We start from the raw sequence: 24,353 nt of genomic DNA on the forward strand, positions 1-24,353 counted from the left end.
GGGCGCCATCTTCAGATTCTTTTTTCCGCCGTTGGGTCTGGATCGTTCCCGTGAGGGCTCCAGAGTTTAGGAGAGAAGAAGAAGCAAGACTCGAGTTTTTGGAGGAAAAATATTGGAAAAGACGAAGGAAGACTACACCATCGAAAGGACGACAAAGAAGGGGGAAATTTTCCAGATTTTCGACGCCCAGAGGAGAATGCGCAATCAGGGGGCCCCCTGAACGCAAGACATGGACAAAACACCATTTAAATTCTGCCGCAACTGCCATCATAAGTACGCGCAGAAGGACCAACACCCAGTCTGTAACCTCTGCCTGCCGGTCGACCACGAAAGCAAAGATTGCAACGCCTGCTCCGCATTCACCCCGAAGACCCTTCGAGTGAGAGAGAGGCAAAGGATAGCAAACTACACCATGCAGGGCAAGGGCCAGCCACCGTCCCTTCGAGACCTGGGACTCTCGACCGACGAGGAGGATTACGTCGCCGAAGAAGACATCGGCTACACGGTCGCAGAGACCGATAATAAGAAGACTACAGAAAAGGTAGGAGACTCGATGCCCCAAAAAGGCCCAAAAGACTCGCCAGTCTACCCAATACTCTAGAAAAAACGAGGGCAAGGCCCAGAAAGCGCCGACGCCGAATACTTCGGCGTCCGCAGCGACACCCAGGCCCAGCGGATCCTCTCAGAAGGACTCCCTGGCGCCGAGGGACGGCGACCAACCAAAGTCGTCGAAAAGCCTCCAAGAAAAGGAGCGCTCGACTCCGAAAACATCTTCGAAGTCGACCACGAAAGACGCAAGACCAGTCTCGACGCCGAAAACAGCCTCGCCGCCGAAACCAGTCTCGACGCCGAAACCCATCTCGACGTCATCCAGTGCGCCGAAGAGACCGGCACAACCACTCGACGCCGAATAGGCGGCGGAGATGGAAAGAAAGAAGAGGAGACTCGAAGCAGAGATGGAGAACATCCTGCAGCGAAAGAAAGATTTCGAAGAAAAAATGAAATCTTACACAATTCCTACGAGGCCCAAGTCACCAGAAGTACATTTGGTCGAGGATGAAGAGGAAGATCTCGAAGTAGAAGCGTCGGAGAGCTTGGAAGATCTGGCATATCAGGAAGATGATAACGCCTATTACGAGGAGGAGAGAGATGACGAACAGAGGGTGTACCAAGAATCGGCATACTCGGATACAGTGGCAGGACGTCGAAGCTGAAAGTCCAGAAGAGGGAGTGGACTCATATCCAGCGAGGCCCTCGCCACCGGACGACATTGGACTCTACAATGAATGCATCAAGAACGTGGCAACAGCGTTCAGAGTTAAGCTCGAAGAGGAGGTGCCGAAAGGGGATTTCCTAGTAGAAACACTACTCCCAGTGCACACTAGGAGCCAGTTCCTGCCAATGCTGGAAAGCATCAAAGGGCAAGGAAGAGAGGCATTCAAGGAGCCTGCTACTTGTAAACCTGTCACACCAAGGATGGAGAAAAAATACAAGCACTCCTCAAAGGACCCGGCCTACATACAGGGGACGGTCCCTGCTGACTCTATCAACACTGCAACAGCAAGAACAAGCATTTACAATGCAACGGTCTCGGCATTGCAAAAGTTAGAGCTATTAGCATTGTAAATGAACGCGAGTTTAAGGTCTTGACATTGTAAATGACAAGGTCTTTTATTTATGTTTTAAAAACCAAAACATAAATAAAAGTCATTGTCATTTACAATGCCAATAGCTCAAAGTCGTGTAATGTGTATGGCTAACTACAGTAGCCTCCTGACGAGTGCCCTTTCACTTAATTTTTTTACAAATTAAAGCCCTGGCACTTTTTTTTTTACAAATTAAGCACAGGTGGTGTCCGTGTCTGTGCATGGGAGTGGTGGTGTTCGTGTGTGCATGGCAGTGGTGGTGTCCGTGTGTGTATGGCAGTGGTGGTGTCCGTGTGTACATGGCAGTGGTGGTGTCCGTGTGTGCATGGCAGTGGTGGTGTCCGTGTGTGCACGGCAGTGGTGGTGTTGGTGTGCGTACGGCAGTGGTGGTGTCTGGGAGAGGTGTGGCGCCGCGGCCAGGGCGACTGACGCTGGAATCTGGGGATCAGGGTTCGATCCCCGGCTCCGGCGGCAGGTTAGCCCAGCACCATGTGACTCTGGGCAATAGCTCGCTTAATCTTCCCGACGGCCCCCAGCGCCTAGAGACCCTTACGGGTGATTGTGCGCTTTACAAATGTGGATTATTATTATTATTGTGTGTGCATGGCAGTGGTGGTATCCGTGTGTGTATGCCAGTGGTGGTATCCGTGTGTGTATGGCAGTGATGGATTGCCCGCCCCTTTCATGCCAAGTATAGCGTGAAAGGGTGCCTTATTTACAAGGCAGCGTTAAGCCACGTCAAGTGGCTTAAAGCTGCCTTGTGAATAAGGTGATGCCCCTATCGCCACAGGAACGTGGGAAAGAGTGACGTTCCTGTGGCAATAGGGGCTTGTAAATATGCCCCTAAGTGAGAGTTTACTCATTTATCATGGGGTCGGTTTTTTGGACCGAGGTTTTAAATTTAGGAGTAAATACAGCCTTGCAAATATCAAATCAGTAGGTCACTATCACATGAAAGACTGCCGTGGTCTAGTCTTCTTGCTTAGATTTATTGCTTGGCCATTGAAAGACATGGGTGACACTGGCAGCACTTCTAATATTTCATATTTTCGAATTCATTCATAAAATGAGCTATGTTCTTGCAGTGTTTTTCTTCATTTAAAATATCAGTTGGTTATTGCTTGGTCATTGATATCATGATTGCAAGCACCTGCTTTCAGTCCTTGAGCTCGAGAGTGTATGTTTGTCAAACTGACAAAATAAGGAACTTTTAATATTTAACTCTGTTGCTGTTCCATGTTACTATAATATTTGCCTACATATGAATGAATTTGCGTACAGCCAACTAAATTAGATTTATTAAAACACTCCGGAATTAGATGGCTAAACATGTAGGGTGGATTAAAAATCTTTATTCAGTTTTCAGATAAAACCATAAAAGTGCAAACAACAGTTCACAAAGAACAAAAAAGGTTCCTTGCCATTTCAGTGTTACATCTGACATAAATAATAAAAAATATATCACTGTGCGTTAGAATACTTTAATACGCTTAGACAAAAGATGCCAAAATATAAAACACAGAATGTAAACTGCAGGCACTGCGCGCCTCTCTGCAGACTCCCCCTGCATTCCAGAGAGGCGCGCGACGCGATCCGGTCAGCCCTGGAATGCCGTGGAGACAAGACCTGGCCGCGCGCACAACGTTATCCTATGGAAAAACGCTGCGCGCGGCCAGGTCTTGTCTCCCTTCGGCGTCTCAGACTGCTGAGACGCCGACAATAGTTCTCGGTGAGAACGCGCTTTCAGCGCGTTATAGCCGAGCCCTAAAAAGGGCCAATGTGCCAACTACTTCGGGTCCACCCCCTGATAAAGAGAGCAGAAGGATGGACCTAACAGGAAGGAAAATCGAAAGGAATGCCGCTATGCACTGGCGCATGGCTAATTCCAACGCACTGCTCAACAGACACCATTACCAAATCATGGAGGAACTGGGGCAGTTGGTGAAACACCTCCCTCAGGAACAACAACAAAGGGCTTCGCACCTAGTAGAGGAAGGGAAGAACTTGGCAAACTCTTGCCTAAAAACAGCACTGGACGGGGCAGACACGGCCAGCAGGCTTATGATGCTGGGCATCACGGAAAGAAGACAAGCCTGGCTCAGAATATCAGGCTTTAAACCGGAGGTGCAACACAACATCCTGAACACTCTGTTCAACGGGGAAACACTGTTCGGAGCACCAGTGGACGACAAGCACTCACTGCTCAAAAAGGATAATGACACCGCAAGATCCATGGGGCCTTGCAATTCAGGGGAGCAAAGAGAGGGACCCCGTCACGGAGACACACGGGAGAGGGGGAAACCAGACGGGAACGTCGCATCAGTCCTTCCAACATTCCCACCAAAGCGACACCCATACACAACATGGTCAGCAAAAATAGCAGTGGCAATACCAACAGAGGGGCCACTCCTTTCGCGGGAGGGCGAGTGGACGTGGAAACAACAGGAGGGGTGGACAGCAAACCACCTCCAAGTGACTCTGCCACATGGACAGTGCACACCCTACAAAAATCTCCAAGGGTGGAGCACAAAAACAAAAAACAGGAGTCTCACGCACCGAAACACCACGAGCACGTGACACCAGTGGGAGCAAGATTAAAACTTTTCCTCCAGGAGTGGAGAAAAATTACAACAGACAAATGGATCATCCACACAATACAGTACGGGTACTGCATAGAGTTAGAAAACACACCACCAAGCAGAAGACCAAAGAAAAGAGCACTAGCAAAGAAGGAGCTAGAGCTTCTTCAAAGGGAGGCAGAGGAACTGCTACTGAAGGAGGCTATCGAGCCTGTACCTCCCAAGGAAAGGAAAAAGGGGGTGTACTCTACGTACTTCCTAGTACCCAAGGTAGACGAAACAATGAGACCTATCCTGGACCTAAGGTTCCTCAACAAATTCATAAAGACACAAAAATTGAAAATGACTTCCCTGCAAGAAGTACTTCCACAGATTCAAACAGGGGACTTCATGGTCACCATAGACCTAAAGGTTGCCTACCTACACATCCCAATGAACAGGCGGCACAAACATCTGCTACGTTTTGCAATCCACTCAGACCACTATCAATTCACGGCATTGGCCTTCGGACTAAAATCAGCACCGAGGGTGTTCACAAAGTGCCTGGCAGCAGTCGCAGCGCTCTTAAGGAGGGAGGGGATACACGTATACCCTTACCTAGACGATTGGCTCATAAAGGCAAAGTCATACAACACGTGCAAGCAGCACGCTCAAAGAGTGACAGACACACTAATGGCCTTGGGTTTCTCCATCCACTGGAAGAAATCCTCGATAAACCCAGAACAGGTCAAGATTTTTCTGGGGGCACAAATCAATACCATGCAGGGGAAGGTGTTCCACAGCGAAAAGAGAACGCTGGCGCTGTTGAGGGATGCGCGCCTCTACCAGAAGGGGCGAACTCTGACAGTGAGGACGGTGAGCAAAATGATGGGCATGATGGCATCATGCATCCACATAATACCAAGTGTCCGACTACACATGAAACCACTCCAGGAGTGGCTGCAGGACGAATGGTCACAAGCAACAGGGTGTTGGGAGGACCTAGTGGTTGTAACGCACGCACTGCACGAGGAGATATCATGGTGGAACAAAGGAATCATAACAAAGGGGAAGCTTCTAACACCACCAGCACCAACAGTGACCATCACCACGGACGCATCCCAAAAGGGATGGGGAGCACACATGGAAAAACTCCGAGTGAGGGGCCCGTGGACACAAGCGGATGCGGTCAAGCACATCAATTACCTAGAACTAAAGACCGTTCTCCTAGCTATGAAAGCCTTCCAGACGAAGTTGTACAACCAAACAGTGCTAATCCAGACGGACAACACAACAGCGATGTTCTACATAAACAAACAGGGAGGAACACAATCAGCCCCGCTGTCAGAGCTAGCGCAGGAAATATGGAAATGGGCAATACCGCTGAAAATAGATCTACTGGCAATACATCTGCCAGGAAAAGACAACGTGGAAGCGGACTGGCTCAGCAGACAGACATCGGCCTCACACGAATGGGAGCTGAGTGCACAAGAAACGAAGAGACTGTTCGACAGGTGGGGAACACCGTCAATAGACCTGTTTGCAACACACCAGAATGCAAAATGCCAACGCTTCGCATCGAGACAACCAGAGGAAGGGTCCCTGGGGAATGCCCTATGGATAAGCTGGTCAAAGACATTTGCCTACGCTTTTCCGCCGATTCCCCTGATACACAAGGTACTCAGCAAGTGCAGGACAAGCAACATGACCCTGATACTGGTCGCACCCCTGTGGGCCAGGCAGACATGGTATTCGCAGATTATGGAAATGACACAGAGTGCACCACACAGGTTTGGGAGAAGGAAAGACCTACTCTCCTTGCAAAACGGAGAGGTGTTGCATCCAGAGCCAGAAAGTCTCAGCCTAGCAGCCTGGCTCCTGAGGACATAGAGTTCGCACACCTAAAGATACCTGAGAGCACCCTGAGAGTACTTCGAGAGGCAAGAAGACCAAGCACCCGTAAGTGCTACGTGGCCAAATGGAAGAGGTTCACATTATGGTGCAGAAAGGAAGGTCTGCACAACAAGATGACAAGAGACTCTACGGTCCTTAAGTACCTCACGCACCTGCTCGAGGCCAACCTGAGCTCATCATCGCTAAGAGTGCACCTAGCAGCCATTGTCGCCTACACTAGGGGAGAAACAGGCAAAAGCTTCTTTGTTCGAGGCATGTGGGCTGCTGAATTCATATCTATAGCATAGATCGCCGCCTAGTGTTGGGTCCGGATGATTGCACATTGTTGTCCTGGAAGAGTCTTCGAAGTATCACGAGATAGGTGGCTCCTCCCCTGGACTACAGTGCGCATGGGCATCGACTCCATCCCCAGATTGTTTTTTTCCGCCATTGGGTTCGAATGCATATTTGATCACTCAAGTTCGGAATCGATAGAAACTTTCTTTTCGGCCCAAAGACCTTTCCTATAGCATCGGTATTGTCTTGCGTTCTGTGCCCAGCTCTGTTCCGGCTCAGTTCCCGAGTCGGACATCCAGAAGAGTTGCGTGGCTCTTCGGTGCTCGAGGCCCAGTCAACGCAACCAGCCTTATTCGACGACACATCATGGAACAGAGCCTGTTCAAAAGATGCCCCGTGTGCAACTCGAAGTATCCCCACATCGATGTCCACCCGGTGTGCAACAAGTGCCTGTCGCCCGATCACGATGAAGCCAACTGTATGGCTTGTTCTCGTTTTCGCTCCAAGAAGACGATTCGACTTCAGCGTGTGGCGCGCCAGGAGGCCCAGCAGACGGCCCCTGACCCGGTGAACATTTTCGAGGGAGAAGAAGCAGACGAGCAGGCAGATCCGGAGCCGATTTCAACTCCAGCGGCAGTGATCGACTCCAACTACGACGCAAACGTCGAAATGCTCGATACAGAAGAAGTCGTCGACGAGGTAGGAGACGACAATGAGGCCTATGGGGCCACGGAAGATAGCTCAGGCGAAGAGCTATGCCCCGTTCGGACAATGACTAAGGCTCAGGTCGAGGGATCGCCACATGGCCTTACCCAAGATCTTGCACCTAGATCCACAGTCTCGCCTCCGGGCCGGGCTACGGACACTTCTACGGAGCCGTCATTAGTCAAATCGAAACCGAAAGTAAAAGCTTCGGTCTCGACAAAACCGAAAGTGATAGAGGCGCCGTCGAAGCACAAAGCGACTGTCGCCTTGGTCGGCTCCACGTCTTCAGACCTGTCGGTGCAGACGAAGCCAAAGAAGGTTGTTGAACCGGTGAAGTCGCTCAAGAGCGTCGAGCCGGGGGGGAGGAGCCAAGCTCGCGAGCGTAATGGTCGCCTTTTAGCTCGGCTCCCGCAGCCCTCCGGCTTGATCATGTATCCTGTATAATATCCTGTCCGGAGACGACACATTATCGGAGAATCGGAAACGGAACACCTCGCTTGTACTCACCATTTGGCCCGGAGGTTTCGACGTGCAGCGGCTCCGAAGTTGTGCCCTCCGCAAGACCGGGGCCTCCGTGGAACCTAGACCGGGACCTAGCCTGTGGAGTCCGACGACTGTCGGCCCCGGTCGAGATAGTGAACCAATGATGAGAGCCGTTGTGCGAAAATCCCGGCGATCCTGATCCGGGCCTGCCCTGGTGACCGCGCGGCTGATGTGGGTGAGATACACCGGGGACTGATTCTGTGAAGGGGTCCTCCCCCCGCCGCTGCTTTGACCGGCCGCCCTGGACCTCTGCGCCCGGACTCTGCTTGTTGGGGGCGCCGGTGCTGGTGTAGGCGGAGACCCGCATTGGGCGGACATCCTTTCGGCACCAAGGCTGCCATTGCTGGGAACCCCCCGGAGCTCTGTGAAGTCCTACATTTTTGAACTGTTTTTTGGGGGTCGCGGAGGGCGGCGACTGGGCTGACTTCGCGAAATGGCGGCCGACCCTCTGAAACATGAAGCGCCTTGTGGCGGCGGGCTTGGGTTGCCTAATTGCGCGGGGGTCCGGTCTGGTGAGCGTGAGCTTACGGTCAGAGATATCCTGGAAGCTCTGAGATCCCTGCGCGCATCCCTGGCCCCCGATGTCCCTGTGAGTCCGCCACGATCTGCCGCCATTTTGAGCAGCCGTTTCTTCTTGCCGCCCTCTTGTTTCAGGGACTCCATTGCCTCGCCCCCCTCGATTGCTGCAAGTGTTGCTGCCGTTGATCGAAGATCATTTTGTGTGCCGGTGACTTTGGAGCTCCCTGTTTTTCGAGGTTCTGACCCCGGGAACTTGGACATTGTGCCGCGGCCCTGTTCGGCTCGGATGCCTGGAAATATTGGTGGATTGCCGCCTGCACCTGCTCCGATGGCTTCGCCTTTGTCTACTACAGAGACCCCCTCGCCTTCCCAAGCGGCGAAACTGAACTCCTGTTCTTCATCACCCGTGCTGCGATTGCTGATGCATTTAAACTCTTTGCTCGGACTTTTGCTCACTTGCGGACCGATTTACCCCCCATGTCTACATGGTAGTCAACATTTTTTTCGATTGTGTGCTGGTCTTGTATTGAGTATCTCATTTTACACTGTCATGTGGTGGGTGGGATTTGTGGTTCGGAAGGGATGGGGGTGATATGCACGACTCCTGGTTGATTATGGGTATACGACTTAGTGGCGCAGTTGTTTGTACCCATAGAGCGGTGGGTGGTCCCCTCCTCTGTAAGTTTTATGGCGCTTGATGGGGTGTCGTCCTGGTCTGTTTTTGCTGCGATTGTCTGGTTGGGCGGAGGGCGGCGGCCGACCATATTGATTTCTGTTCTTATGCTCCTCCCTCCTGTTTTCTTTATTTCTGTTTCTGTTTCTTTTTGTCTCGTTCTTCTCTCTTTCTTTCTTGCTATATTTCGGGTTCTGGTTTAGGGCGACAGGCACGCTGTCTGAAGGGTAGGCCATAGCCTTCTACAGGGGTGCAGGGTGGGATGGGTGGGTTGGGTTCTATTTGTTGTTTGTTTTATGGTTCTATGGCCCTTTTGTATCTCTTTATAGTAATGCCGCGTCTGTCCCTGCCTCCCGTGGTGTGTTCGGGGTGGGGTGTGTGGCGTCGTTAACCCTCCTTTTATGGTTCGGTTGCTTTTCTTCTCGATTGCTGTACCCTCACTGGTGCTGATACTCCTGTTTTCTCCTGTACCCCCGCCACGGGACGCCTGTGTCGGCGTGTCTTCTTTCTTTCGTTTTTGTATTTCATTTCTTTTTCTCATTGTTCCGTCTTGTCCTCCTCCCCTCCCCCTTTTTCCCCCCTCTTTCCCCTCTTTTCCTCGCCCCCGTCCCCCTCCCTCCTTTTTCCTAGAGGTCACTATGACGGGTTAGTTTTGATGTAAGGTTTCTCCGATCCCTCTGTTCTGGCTTAGCTGTGGTTTGGGTGGTGGGCATGTAACGATGATAATGTTCAAGTGTCGATTATGTCTAAAATTATCCCGATCTTCCTGTGTGAAATGTGTTGCCTCTCCTGTATTGTGGCCCCATACCCCCTTATTGTCGCTGCGGCTGGTTCTGGGACTTCGGACGTCTCTATATTGAAAGCGAGCCTGTCGTACGCCTTATCCCCATATTATAAAATTAACCTTTTTTGCTCCTGTGTCTTGGCCCTCTGGTTCCTAGGTATATTCCCCCTTTTTACGATTGTATTGCCTCTGCTTCTTGCTGATTGACTCTGTAATGTCTGCCTTGGAACTTTTGATTGCTTTACGTATTGAGGCCGGCCGATTTGGTTGTAGGCCTAGACTTGTATATCCTTTTGACGCTAATAAAGGTTTAAAAAAAAAAAAAAAAGAGCGTCGAGCCGAAGACTGGGGCACCGAAACCGCTTGCCAAGGCCGCCGACCCGAAGCCGTCGGTGCCGAAGGCCGTCGACACAGACAAAGGACTCTGTGCTCCGAAAGCTGTCGATCCTGCACGTCGGCTGGACAAGGCCAAAAGTACTGTTGCCCTCGAGTCTGCACATGGTGGTGGCTCGAAAGCACCTGTCGGGTCGACGAAACCGTCCGCATCCTTCACGAAGCAGGTGTCGGACTCGTTGCAGCGCATCAAGGACAAGGCTTCCGCGGTCGATCCGAAGGATACTTCCGCCCCGAAGCCTGCCGCCAAACCGCCCAAGTCGACGGCGTCGATTCAGTTCAAGCTGCCGCCGAAAGTGGGGCCGAAGGCGTTCGCGCCCAGGACAGTCGTCGAGGCATCCACGAAGGTGTCCACGGGACCGAAGCCTCCCCCTGCGGTTGTAGGCACAAAGCATCGACAACCCCTATTGGAGGAGCAGTCGGAACAATTTATCGACGTCGACACCGGTAAACTTTCCATCTACAAGTGAAAGATCACACCGGCACAGCCTATGGAGTCCTACACTATTCCTTTAAAGAAGAAAAAGGCTTCCACAGATTCCCCGGTTCTTGTTGAACTGATTAATCCACGTGCTCAGGACACTGCTCCACTCTCGCCCACTTACTCGGATGTGGCGGTTGGGGAAGGTGACTATGATGAATACAGCTACCCTGCCGACACTGATCCTGAAGATCACCAGGACACATGGGCAGATTCTGCGGACCCAGGGGATCCGCAAACTGCCCAGGACACTCAAGTGTATACTGTCAAGACCTCCCCTACTGAGGATTCTGCGGCTTTTAATGCGCTTATTGAGAGGGCAGCTAAAAATCATGACGTCCAGCTCCATGCTGACCCTATTGAAGTGGACTTTCTGTTTGATACCTTTTCCACCTCTGAAAAGACTGTCAAAACTCTGCCTATGCTGAAGGGTGTCTTGAAACATGCTGCAGACATTTTTAATGAACCCACACGTGCCAGGGTTATAAACCCCAGAATTGAAAAAAAGTACAAGCCGGCACCTGGCGACCCTACCTACATCAAAGGCCAGTTGCCGCTGGACTCTCTAGTTGTTTCAAATGCCCGGAAGAGGGCAAATTCACAAACTGGTGATGCTCCCCCCCCTGACAAGGAATCTAAGGTGCTGGAAGCACCAGGGAAGAGGGTGGCGGCTCAAGCAGCCAATATCTGGCGTATTTCTAACACGCAGGCACTCTTGGCCAGATATGACAGGGCACATTATGATACCCTTGAAACCCTGTTACAACATTTGCCAGATGAGTATAAGGAGGCAGCAGAGATGCTCATTCAAGAAGGGAAACTCATCTCAAATGCTTCTATTAAGTGTGCACTGGACGCAGCAGACACCGCGGCCTAGGCCATTAACACAAGTGTAATGTTGCGGCGTCAGGCCTGGCTCAGAATCTCCGGGTTCAAGCCGGAGATACAAACCACCATCCTAAATCAGCCTGTAAACCCTAATCACTTATTTGGACCTGAGGTGGACACCACCCTGGAAAAAATCAAAAAAGACACCGAGACTGCAAAGTCTATGGGGGCTCTCCAGTCCCAGCAGTTCAGGGGTAGTACTTTTCGTCGCTCAAGCAATAGAGGTGTTTCCAGAGGCCAGATGTCCCAGCAAACACAGTACACTAAAAGTGGTGCACAAACCTCATACAACAAACAGAGTAGAGGTGGCTATCACGGAAACAGCGCCAAGGGCAGAGGTCGTGGAAACAACAACTCCCGATCCTCCCCGCCAACAAACAGTGACGCCTTGTCACTGCCCCCCGACCATACAACACCTGTCGGGGGGAGACTCCACAGTTCCTGCCAGTCTGGAAATCCATCACCACAGACAGGTGGGTCAGAAAGCTTATCCAGTACGGTTATTGTTTGGAGTTAACGTCCACTCCACCCAACATTCCCCCAAAACACCGTCCTATGTCAACAGAGCATTTGCACTTATTGCAGCAAGAGGTGCTCGTCATGCTGCAAAAAGGGGCAATCGAGCTCGTACCAGTGGAACACAGAGGTTCGGGTGTGTACTCCCTGTACTTCTTGATCCCAAAGAAAGACGGGTCCCTCCGACCCATACTGGACCTCAGGCCCTTAAACCAGTACATTCTCTCAGAACACTTTCATATGCTCACGCTGCAGCAGGTTCTTCCGTTGCTCAATCAAGGGGATTTCCTCGCAACATTAGATCTAAAAGATGCATATTTTCACATTCCACTACATCCGTCACACAGAAAATACCTCAGATTCACCATTCAGAATCAGCATTACCAATTCAAAGTCCTCCCTTTCGGAGTGACCACAGCGCCCAGGGTGTTCACAAAGTGCCTGGCGACAGTGGCTGCGCACCTCAGGAGACAAAACGTTCACGTCTACCCTTATTTGGTCGACTGGCTTGTCCAAGCAAAGTCGGCCCAGCAGTGCGCTGCCAACATGTCCCACACCATTCGCCTTCTTCACGATCTGGGATTCTCGCTGAATTATCCAAAGTCACACCTTCAGCCAGCCCATGTGCGGCAGTATCTGGGTGCGACGATAGATACTCTGGCGGCCACAGCGCAGCCGAATTCTGTGAGGATCAACAGCATTCAATTGCTAATACAGAAATTCAGACCGCAACACTCGCTTCCAGCACGAGTGTTCATGCAGTTGATAGGCATGATGGCCTCCTGCATCTTCATAGTCCCGCACGCGAGACTACATATGCGTCTGCTTCAAGAGTGCTTGGCACGTCAGTGGAATCAGGCTCACGGACAGTTAAAAGACCTAGTGTTGGTGAGCGGTCGGGCATACAACTCTGCATTGGTGGAATCCACACAACCTTTGCAAGGGCCGACCGTTCCAGGAGCCTGTTCCACAAATCATCCTTACGACGGACGCTTCTCTCCAGGGTTGGGGAGCTCATGTACTCCACTACACAGTGCAGGGACTATAGACAACGCAGCAAAAGAAGATGCACATCAACCACCTAGAGCTGATGGCAATCTTCATGGCGATGAAAGCATTCAAGGTACATCTGTGCAACAAAGTCGTGTTGATCCGGACGGACAACATGACAGCCATGTACTACATTCAGAAGCAGGGAGGTACGCACTCTCCACAGTTGTCTCATCTGGCTCAGTGCATGTGGAAGTGGGCCATTCAGAGGAACATCTTCCTCATGGCGGAACACCTCCCGGGCAAGGACAATCAGATGGCGGATCTGCTCAGCAGGTACAGCCACCAAATGCACGAGTGGGAGATACACCCATCAGTACTCCACCCGTACTTCCAGCAGTGGGGTCATCCAGAGATAGACCTGTTTGCCACGCGGGAAAACGCCAAATGCCAAAGCTTTGCCGCCAGGTTCCCGCACCCACAGTCGCAGGGCAATGCGATATGGATGAACTAGTCAGGCAGATTTGCGTACGCTTTTCCCCCAGCACCTCTGATACCGCTGGTGGCACGGAAGCTAAAGCAACACTCGATGACACTCATCCTGGTTGCTCCAACGTGGGCATGCCAACCATGGTATACCACTTTTCTAGAACTTTCTGTGGTACCGCATCAAAGGCTGCACCTCACACCCAGACTTTTGACGCAGAGCCATGGCGACGTTCAGCACCCAGATCCGCAACAGCTCAACCTGGCGATCTGGCTCCTGAGGTCTTAGAGTTTGGCTACCTCAACTTGCCTCCTGACTGCATGGATATCATACGGGAGGCAAGAAAGCCCACCACCAGAGCATGCTACGTGGCTAAATGGAAGTGGTTTGTCATTTATTGCGTGGACCACGACATCAACCCACTAGATGCGTCTACGCACAACATCATTTGTTATCTGTTACATCTTTACAAATGCAATCTGGCATATGCTTCCATTCGAATACATCTGTCCGCCATAGCGGCTTATCTCCAAAACAGGCAGCATCTCTCCCTCTTCCGAGTGCCTGCCATTAAAGCTTTTCTAGAAGGGCTCAAACGAGTCATTCCTCCCAGGACCCCACCTGCTCCTGAATGGAATCTTAATGTGGTACTCACCCGACTAATGGGTCCACCTTTTGAGCCTCTACATTCATGCGAGATTCAGTTCTTAACATGGAAAGTGGCTTTCCTCATTGCCATTACGTCGCTGCGACGTGTTAGTGAGCTCCAGGCGCTCACTGTACAAGAGCCATTCATACAAATTCACTCCAACCGGGTGGTGCTGCGCACTAACCCTAAATTTCTTCCAAAGGTGGTTTCGCAGTTCCATGTCAATCAGACTATTGAACTGCCTGTGTTCTTCCAAAATCCTGAGACAGTGGCTGAAAGAATGCTCCACACTCTTGACGTCAAAAGGGCTTTGATGTACTACATTGATAGGACCAAAGATTTTAGGAAGACGAAACAACTCTTCGTTGCCTTTTCCGCACAACACAAGGGCAACCCCATTTCCAAAGCAGGTATAGCCAGGTGGATCGTTAAGTGTATTCAAATTTGCTATCAAAGGCTAAGCGCACTTTGACGATCCCCCCAAGAGCCCACTCCACCCACAAGTTGGGGGCCTCCATGGCTTTCCTTGGAAATATCCCTTTAGAAGACATTTGTAGAGCAGCCACATGGTCTACCCCACACACATTTACGAAACACTACTGTGTAGATGTGCACTCCAAGCAGCAAGCAGCTGTAGGGCAGGCTGTTTTAAAAACACTTTTTCAAACATCTGCAGCTGGCACAGGCGGCCGACGCTAATGGAGGGACTGCTATATATTCTATGCTATAGATATGAATTCAGCAGCCCACATGCCTCGAACTGAATATGCTACTTACCAGTATGCATCTGTTCTTGGCATGTAGGGCTGCTGACATTCATATCGCCCACCCTCCTCCCCGGCGCCTGTAGCGGCTGTAGAATTTACACTTACTCTTAGCATGGCCATCGCTCACACTGTTACACTCCATCTTCGCCACAATGGCTAAAAACAATCTGGGGATGGAGTCGATGCCCATGCGCACTGTAGTCCAGGGGAGGAGCCACCTATCTCGTGATACTTCGAAGACTCTTCCAGGACAACAATGTGCAATCATCCGGACCCAACACTAGGCGGCGATCTATGGTATAGATATGAATGTCAGCAGCCCTACATGCCAAGAACAGATGCATACTGGTAAGTAGCATATTCAACTTCTATGATTGTAAAAAGATTCTTGGAAGGTGCAAAAAGGATCGCACCGCCTAAAAGGTTACCAGCACCGGCATGGAACCTCAATATAGTGCCGACAGAACTCATGAAGGCACCCTTTGAACCAATGCATAAAGCCTCACTACAGATGCTAACATTAAAAACAGCATTCCTAGTGGCAATCACCTCACTACGCAGAGTAAGCGAGCTGCAGGCGTTAACGCTACAAGAACCCTACATACAAATCCACAACGATAGGGTGGTAATGAGAACTGACCCACACTTTATGCCAAAGGTGGTGTCCAAGTTCCACATCAACCAGACAATTCAAATACCAAGTTTCCTCCAGAAACCAACAACAAAAGCAGAAAGGGCACTGCACACTCTGGATGCAAGACGCGCAGTCATGCATTACATAGAGAGAACTAAAGATCACTTGAAAACTAAACAGTTTTTTTTATCCTTTGCTGAAAGTTTCATGCAAAAGCTGTTAATAAAGGGACAATTGCACGATGGATCGCGCAAGCAATACAATTCTGCCACAAACAAGCTGGGCAAGAATTAACAGAGGGGCCACGGGCCCATTCAGCAAGGAAAAAGGGAGCTACAATAGCCTCTTGGCAAACACTCCCATTCAGGACATATGCCTGGCGGCAACATGTGCTTCTGTGCACACGTTTACAAAACACTACTGTGTGGACATACAAATGAACAAGGAAGCACAAGTGGGACAGAAGGTGCTTCAGCACATATTCAAGAATCCAAGCTCATCTTCCACCCAGCCGCCACAATAACAACAAACCGCTACAAAGTCTATGCACAGCATAGTGAATCCAGAAAGATTCACGCTGCAAAACGAATAGTTTCTTACCTGTCGGTGTAGTTTTGCAGATTGAAGATCTTTCTGGATTCACTAGCGAACCCACCCACCTCCGCCAGAAAGATGAGGCTGGAGAATAAGAGGTGGTAAACAAAACAAAAAAAAGACTTTTATGGAACTTCAAGGAAAAGAGCGGTAAAAGGAAAAGATAGAAACATTGCCATACAATTCGGAAAACAGAACACAAACGGAAAAAGAATCCGAAGATGGCGCCCAAGGGTGGGAGCTTCCGCAGGAAGCATGCCGACGTCACAGGAAGGACACCAAAAGGTGGGACGCCGACGCCCACCTGGGCTACAAAAAAATAAAAAATAAAAAACAAAGAAAAGACTACGATTCCGGACCCAACCACTAGACCACGGAATAATGCACAGCATAGTGAATCCAGAAAGATCTTCAAGCTGCAAAACTACACCGACAGGTAAGAAACTATTCGTTCTCCATCATTAATTTAATAAAAACCTGTATATCTATGCCTGTAACCCTGAACAAAAAATAAACCAGTTTTAATGAAAATGTGTAAATAACTATCTGGTTTAAAAGCACATAGAGTATCAATGTGAGGGGCCCCTTTTTAAAGACCTAACGCTGCATTAAATAGTCAGGGAAAGGAGAACAAGGCCACAGATCATATCCCAAGAGCACAATGTTTGTGACGTTGAGTGCTATGCCACGGAGTGTTTTTCAGTAGAGTGTTTACAATATCTTCAGAGTATGGGTGGGCGTGCTCAGAAGGTTAGATACAGATTGTGAACGGGAAATAGACAGCTTCATCTAGAAGTGGGGGTTACACCTTGAGACCGCTTCGCGACACCTGAGAACACTGCTTTTCGGAAGCAATCTTGTCCACAGACCCAAGGAAAAGATAATTTGATGTGATGGTCAGGAATCTTTGCCTATGCTTTGCTGGTATTTCACCTTATACTTAGGGTAATTTAGAAAGCAAATGAGTGGCCCGATTTATCCTTGTTGACCAGGCATGTGGAGGGTTGTTCTGGTTGTAAGACCTAGGGAAATATAAGCAGGAAGGCTGTTTCAAATTCTAAAGGGTCCTTACCTCCTAATTAATAAAAATGACCGAGTGGTACCTCAAAACCTGGCCTTCCTGCACTTGACTGCCAGGCCACTTGAGATGTCGGATTTGTGTTCTTAAATACATCTTCCTGCTACCTCAGAATCTTGCGAGCTGCTGTTATCGCTTCCTGTAGCACAACTTTTTTCCTTTAGTTTTACATTTTTAATTAATAAACAACTCATCAGTGGAATTGACAGAATGCTTTTACAGGTATTTTTTTTAACACAGTTTTATTGAGTTTTTCAATTACTCCAGTATTAGAACTTTCATAGATTCCCATGCATGTATCATTCCCTGTCGTCGAAATGGGAGTCCCTGGTATACATAAAATAGCAATAGAAACCATTACCAAAACAGAACCTAGGCCTAAGCCCATTCCTGTTTTGCAACCTAGCCACCTCTTTTTGTAAAAGAGACCAAAAAAAATAAACAACCAATAAGATTAGCCTAACCCCTTAGAGCCCTCCTGAGAGAAGCTCAGAACCTCAGATTTTCAACCGCACGTTGTGCTAGAGAGTCTCCACTGAGCTCTGCTCAGTATTTTCCTTTTATCCAGTTTTTTCTTCAAGACCTGCTTGGACTTCGTGTCAAGATGTTTGATAAAGAGAAGAAAGCTCTCTTTAAAGCCTGTGCAACTTGTGCTAACAAGAGGTTGTATGCGGAGGACAAGCACAAGGATTGTATTTACTGTCTGTATCCAGACCACAAGGCAGCAGACTGTAAATATGCTGGACTTTTTCAACAAAAACTCTACGAGACCATGAAGGATGTCTTTTGACCTGGCTCCAGAAGCTTAAGTCAAGGAAAGAACCAGTTTCCAGTGATAGTGACATAGCCTCTGCAACATCTTCCCGAAGGTCTGCAAAAAGGGGTAGAGTCTCCCCTTCAACTTCTGAGGAACTTCTTGGTAAGGCCTTAAAAAGACCTCTCATAGGTCTGAAGGGCGTAGTCCTGGCGAATCTCCTCACTGAGGTGTAAAGGAGACGGAAGGACTGTCTTAAGGGAGTGATGTCTGAGAGGAAATCCAGCTCTGTGCCTTCATCTTCTCTTCCTGCGGCTCCAAAGACTTTCGAAAATCCCTCTTCACTCTCTTCGAGGTGAACTCAATGAAAAAAGCTCCCTTGTCGACGACGCTGTGTGAGAAAGGGCCCTCTTTCTTGCATGGTATGCCCCCACTTTTTGCTGAATTGCTGATGTACTTTGACTGAGTGTGCCCTGGGCTCCTGCCAACCAGGTGCCCGGGGCCTGTGTTCCTTCCCTAAAACTGTATTGAAGCTAAAACCCAATTGGCATTTCTGGCCACATGTAAGCCCCTGGTAAATGGTACTACGGGTACCCAGGGCATTGTGAGCAGAGAAGACCCCTAAGGGCTGCAGCACTTATTGTGCCACCCGCCACCCTTAGGGGCCCTGCACCCTGACACACACACATTGCCTTTGCAGGCTGAGTGTCCTGGTGCAGAACTAAACAAAGAGTCGACATGGCACGGATCCCTGTGTGCCATGCCCACAAACACACTGCCCTGGCATACCTCAGTCACCCCTCCAGCTGGGTGCACTATGCCAGTGGTATGGGCACAGGTGCATGAGCCTTGTGCCCCTACAGTACCCAGGGCCATTCATTGACACTGTAAGTGCAGTTATGCCATTAAGAGAATATGGTGCTGGGAGGTTGTCCTTACAAACCCCACAGCACCATAATGGCTACACTGAAGACTGAGAAGTTTGGTATCAAACTTTCAGCACATTAAACCCACACTGATGCCAGTGTGGGATTTTATGTAAAATGCACTACAGAGGGCATCTTAGAGATGCCCCCTGAAACCTAACCAACTCCCAGTGTCCTGACTGCGAGGCCACCAAGGCTGCCACCACCAGACATGTTTCTGGACCCCTGGGTCGAGAGCTTGCCGCTCTCAGGGGCCTGAAACAATGCACATCCTGGGACGAGGAGCCAAGCCTCCTCCCCCAGGATGGGCAGGGGAAGCTTCAAAGGCATGCCGCCTTTTGTGAGCTTCCCCAGGCCAATTGCAGTACTCCGCAACTGTCCCCCACCGGTCCTGACCCCACTCTGGCGGGAAGACAGGCGGGAAACCCTAAGTGAGGAAAGGGGGTGTGCCAGCCTCTGCCAACCCCACCACTCAGGTGGGAGAGGCGAGGTGAAGCATAACTCCGGGCTCCCGCCATCTTGAGGATGGGGAGCCCTACCCAATCAGAGATAGGCTCCTGCCCTCCTCCCACAGGAGAGGAGCAGGATAGGGGGTGTAATCACCCCAGGACAGGGACCCATTTGTCCCTGCCCTTGCCCCACCTGTAACGCCTCTAAATTTAGTTTTTAGGGGCACCCTGAACCTTCCTTCCTCAGATCCCGATTTTGAAACAAAAACACCAACTGACTTGGCCCCAGCCCTACTGGCCTGTTGATCCTTGAACCTGCTCCTGCTAAAACCTTGGCGTCTCCTGCGGACAGCAACTTCGAAAACCCCAGAGGACCTGCCTGCCTTGTTCATCTAAAGACTGAGACTCCCACAAACCGTGGTTCTGCTCAAACAGCAACAACCCCTGGTGCCAGCCAGGAACCGCGAATCCAGCACACTCTGCACCTGCCGAGCCTGGCCTGTGCCTGAGTGAACAAAGACCACAAGGACGTCCCCCCGGCGATTGTGACCACGAATCCAGTGCCCAAGGACGCTCCTGACGACGCCTGCAGCCTCACAACCAGAGACCCCTCCAACCACGACCAACTGAGGGTAAGATTTCCCGACGCCAAATGACACCCCTGTACCCGGCGCCCCAATGCCCCCTGTGCCTAACTCCTGGGTGTCTACCTATCCTCCAACATCCCAACCTACCTCTCGAAGTGGTGGTAGCACCTGAAAAATCTCCGTCCCGAGCCTGCAGCCTTTGTTCAGCTTCCAGCTTTTCCATTGAATAACAATGGTCGCCCGAAGGCCCAAAAGCACCCTGCACCCAGCCGCCTGAATGCCACTGGAAGTGCAACAACTATCCTATCTTACTTCCCCACTTGCTCTGTGTAAGTGACCAGGAGCTCAGCTTCCACAGCCGCGTGGCCTGCCTGCTAGCAGCCACCAACCGAAGGCCCCCTATCCTCCATAGGATAACATTAGACCTACTCTCTCTGCACCCGGCTGCCCCTGTGCTGCCTAGGGTGTAACAACTGTACTTACCTGACCCTGGGAGACCTCTGAATCTTACCCCAGAACCTTAACTCTGCCAGTCGTGTACTTACCCAAAGTCCCATAACTTGATGTTCGAGGCATATGAGCTGCAGATTGTACACTTAGCATTAGATCGCCACCTGGTGTTGGGCTCGGATGATTGCAGGTTGTTGTTGTCTTGGAAGAAGTCTTTGTAGTCACGAGATAGGTGACTCCTCCCTTGGACAATACTGCGCATGGGCATCGGCTCCATCCTTAGATTGTTTTTTTCCGCCACTGGGTTCGGATGAAAGTTTCTCCACTCTGGCTAGAAAAACACTTTTCAAGCACCTCGAAGCGCAAAACTTCCTCAAACTTCTAAAAACTACCTTCGACATCGACTACAATAGTTTCGACGCCATCAGTTCGATTCCGGTCATCGACGCGGGCCGTTGGGCCTATCGACGCCGTGCGGCCTACACCTCATGGACAGAACTTCGTTCAAAAGATGCCCGGTATGTCGAGCAAAGTTTCCACATAGCGATCACCACGAGGTCTGCCACCTCTGTCTATCGCCAGAACACGATGAATCGAACTGCACAGCTTGTGTATCCTTCCGATCAAAGAAAACCATCCGGGATCGGTGGGCCCATCGACACGAAATGAGGAGATCAGCTCCGGAACCGGAATATATCTTCTATGAAGAGGTTCAGCTCGTTCCCGAAGAAGATTCACCTGATCTCCAGATCGTATCAGAGGCAGACGACTCAGATGACTCCATTCCATCGGGTCAGCGCGTGAGTACTACTGCCCCTGCACCACATACAGTTCCCAAACCGAAGGCAAAGGTCAGCACTCCGCCCACTGGGCCCAGTCGACACCGAACACCCGCTTCGAAAGCCCCGCCTCCGAGCCCGGCTCCGGAGAAAACAACTAAGCCTTCTAAGTGCCTCGGCACCGAGCAAGCCGCACGTGCCGATTCCACCTCTTCCATCGGCACCAAAACCCAAAGCTAGCTCGGCACCGAAACCAAAGGATGGCTCGCACCGAAACAGAAAGACCTCTCGGCACCGAAGCCTAAAGAAGTATCGGCACCGAAGCCTAAAGAAGTATCGGCACCGAAACCAAAAGAAGTACCGGCTCCGAAGCTGTCCACTTCTAAACATAAAAGTGTGAAGCCATCGTCCGACGCCTCGAAGCCGACGACACCAGCTCCCACACCGAAAACACCTTCTTCAGTGCTGAAGCCCACAAGGCCTGATTCCGATGTGCCCGAGCCCTCAAACCTGCCTACCAAGCCGAAAAGGATTAGTTACTTACCTGTAATCCTAGTTCTCTTCCAGGGGTATACTCATCAAAGTCATAAGCACTGAATAGTCCCGCCCACGTGCGGGACCCCGGAGCAATAGCCAATAATATGCATATATCTACATATATATATATATATATATAAATACATATAAATACGCATAAAATAACCATATATATATAGATAATATGCATATACATATGCAACCCAAAATAACCATACTAGGCTAAAAAAACTGCCATAATAGCCTGTAAAATCTTTACATTTGCTAAATAAAGACATATAAAACACATTATATGATAATGTAAAGAAGAAAACACTGCCTAGGTTTTCTTTGAAACATACAACCTTTATTTTCAAAGGTAAAAACTGGCAGGATCATAGAGGCAGCTTTAGCCTAGATAGGCTGCATTGTAACAACAGAAAAAATCTGGCGCCGTGCCTTTAAGACCTCTGTGAGCCTCCAGGCTCCCATCATGCACCACAGGTGACAGTTAGGTCAGTTCTTTTGGACGGCGTATAACAGTGTGATAACTGCATGGGTAACATGTAAAAGAGATAGTTCTGATATTAGTCCGGGGAGGCGGGTGGGTGTGCTTATGACTTTGATGAGTATACCCCTGGAAGAGAACTAGGATTACAGGTAAGTAACTAATCCTTCTCTTCCAGGGGATACTCATCAATAGTCATAAGCACTGAATAGAGTAGCAAGCCCATCCCATACCCTGCGGACCAATATCAGACTCTCTAAACGGTACACTCATATAGACATTACCCAAACAAATTCCTCAGGGATGCTTGACCAACCTGAGCATCCGCCTGAGAATCAGAATCAAGGCAGTAATGGCGAGAAAAGGTGGGAACCGAACGCCATGTAGCTGCCTTACAAATTTCATGAACAGGAACATTTTTAAGCATTGCTATAGTAGCAGCCTTTCCTCTAGTGGAGTGAGCTCTCGGTCTACCCGGGAGCTGTTTTCGTGCCAACTGATAACAAAGCAAAATGCATGACACAATCCATCTAGAAATAGACTTCTTGGATGCAGGCAAGCCCGTATTCAGAGGACCGTAGTTTACAAACAAATGATCAGTCTTTCGAACACTTTTAGTTTTATCAAGGTAAAACTTCAAAACTCTTTTCAAATCCAAAGAGTGTAAAGCTTTTTCAGCTGAAGAGCTTGGATTAGCAAAAAACGTAGGTAGTGTCACTGATTGGTTAATGTGAAAATCCGAGATTACCTTAGGAAGGAATCTGGGATGTGTCCGAAGCACCACTCTATTCGCATGGAAAAACGAGATAGGGTTCTGTAGCACAAAAGGCCTGAATCTCGCTCACCCTGCGCGCAGAAGTGATCGCTACAAGAAAGGACACCTTCCACGACAGATGTTGAAGGGAAGCCATGTGTATAGGTTCGAATGTAGGACCCATCAATTTAAACAAAACCAAATTAAGCTCCCACGGAGGTGAGGGAGCCCTCATGGGAGGATACACTTTCCTGAGACCTTCGAGAAAATCCTTCACAACTGGCATTTGAAAGAAAGACACCTGGCCAGGGGACTTTCGATATGCTGTTATTGCTGCCAGATGGACCTTAATAGAGGAATACTGCAAACCTGCTTTGGCCAAAGAAAGTAAGTATGGTAACAGTACCTGTTCCTGACCTCGAATCGGGTCATGTCCTTCAGCAGCACACCACATGAAAAACCGCTTCCACTTGAAAGCATACGTCTTTCTTGTAGAAGCTCTCCTTGCCTCTCTTAAAATGTGCATACAATCCTGTGAAAGGCCTAGATGTCCGTACTGGACGAACTCAGGAACCATACTGCTAGCTTCAGGGATGGCAGGTTGGGATGGAACACTCTGCCGTTCTCCCTCGTCAGCAGATCCGGACAGCAGGGAAGCCTCCCGTGGGGCACTTTGGATAGATGCAGGAGATCCGGGTACTACCATTGCCGAGGCCAATCCGGAGCCACTAGAATCATGTCTGTCATCGACTTGTACAGTTTCTTGATCACCAAGGGAATGAGTGGAATTGGTGGAAATGCGTAGAGTAATTTCTCTGACCAGTCCATCCATAGAGCATTCCCCTTGGACCCTCGTTGTGGGTATCTGGACGCGAAGACGCGGCATTTTGCGTTGTCGGCGTCCGCGAAGAGATCGATTTCTGGTGTCCCCCAGGCCTGGAAGACATCTCTTATCACTTCGTCTTTTAAGACCCAGTCGTGTGCTTCTGCGAAGTGTCTGCTTAGATCGTCTGCTTGGACGTTGAGGACACCGGGCAGATGGACAGCTGAAATTGTCATACCCCGAGCCAGAAGCCACTTCCAGATTGCTTGCGCTTCCAGCGACAGAGGTCTGGATCTCGTTCCGCCCTGCTTGTTCAGATAGTACATCGTTGTTGTATTGTCCGTCTGAACAAGCAGAGAGGATGACGTGAGTGCTGGGAAGAAAGCCTTGAGAGCCAGATGTACCGCTCTGAGTTCCAACATGTTTATGTGATACAGTCTTTCTTTCTCTGACCACACTCCTTGATCTTGAAGGGACCCCAGATGGGCGCCCCATCCCTGCAGGGACGCATCTGTCACCAGCGATCGTCTGGGCATGTCCTCTTGAAAAGGCACTCCCACTATCAGATGACTCCGCTGCATCCACCATTGAATGGAGATCCGTACTGACAGAGGAAGTGACAGCTTGTCTTCCCAACGGTTTGAAAACTGGGACCACTGATCCTCCAGCGACTGCTGTAGAGGTCTCATGTGCAGCCTGGCGTTCGGAACGA

At 50.0% G+C, this 24,353-nt stretch overlaps 1 protein-coding gene across 2 annotated transcripts in view; it reads left to right on the top strand.

Moving 5' to 3' along the window:
* Positions 1 to 24,353, top strand: part of KAT8 (lysine acetyltransferase 8) — a 340,257-nt gene that overhangs the window by 271,097 nt on the left and 44,807 nt on the right. The window lies entirely within an intron of this gene.

This window comes from Lissotriton helveticus, chromosome 7 (assembly GCF_964261635.1).
Source record: "Lissotriton helveticus chromosome 7, aLisHel1.1, whole genome shotgun sequence".
Lineage (NCBI taxonomy): Eukaryota > Metazoa > Chordata > Amphibia > Caudata > Salamandridae > Lissotriton > Lissotriton helveticus.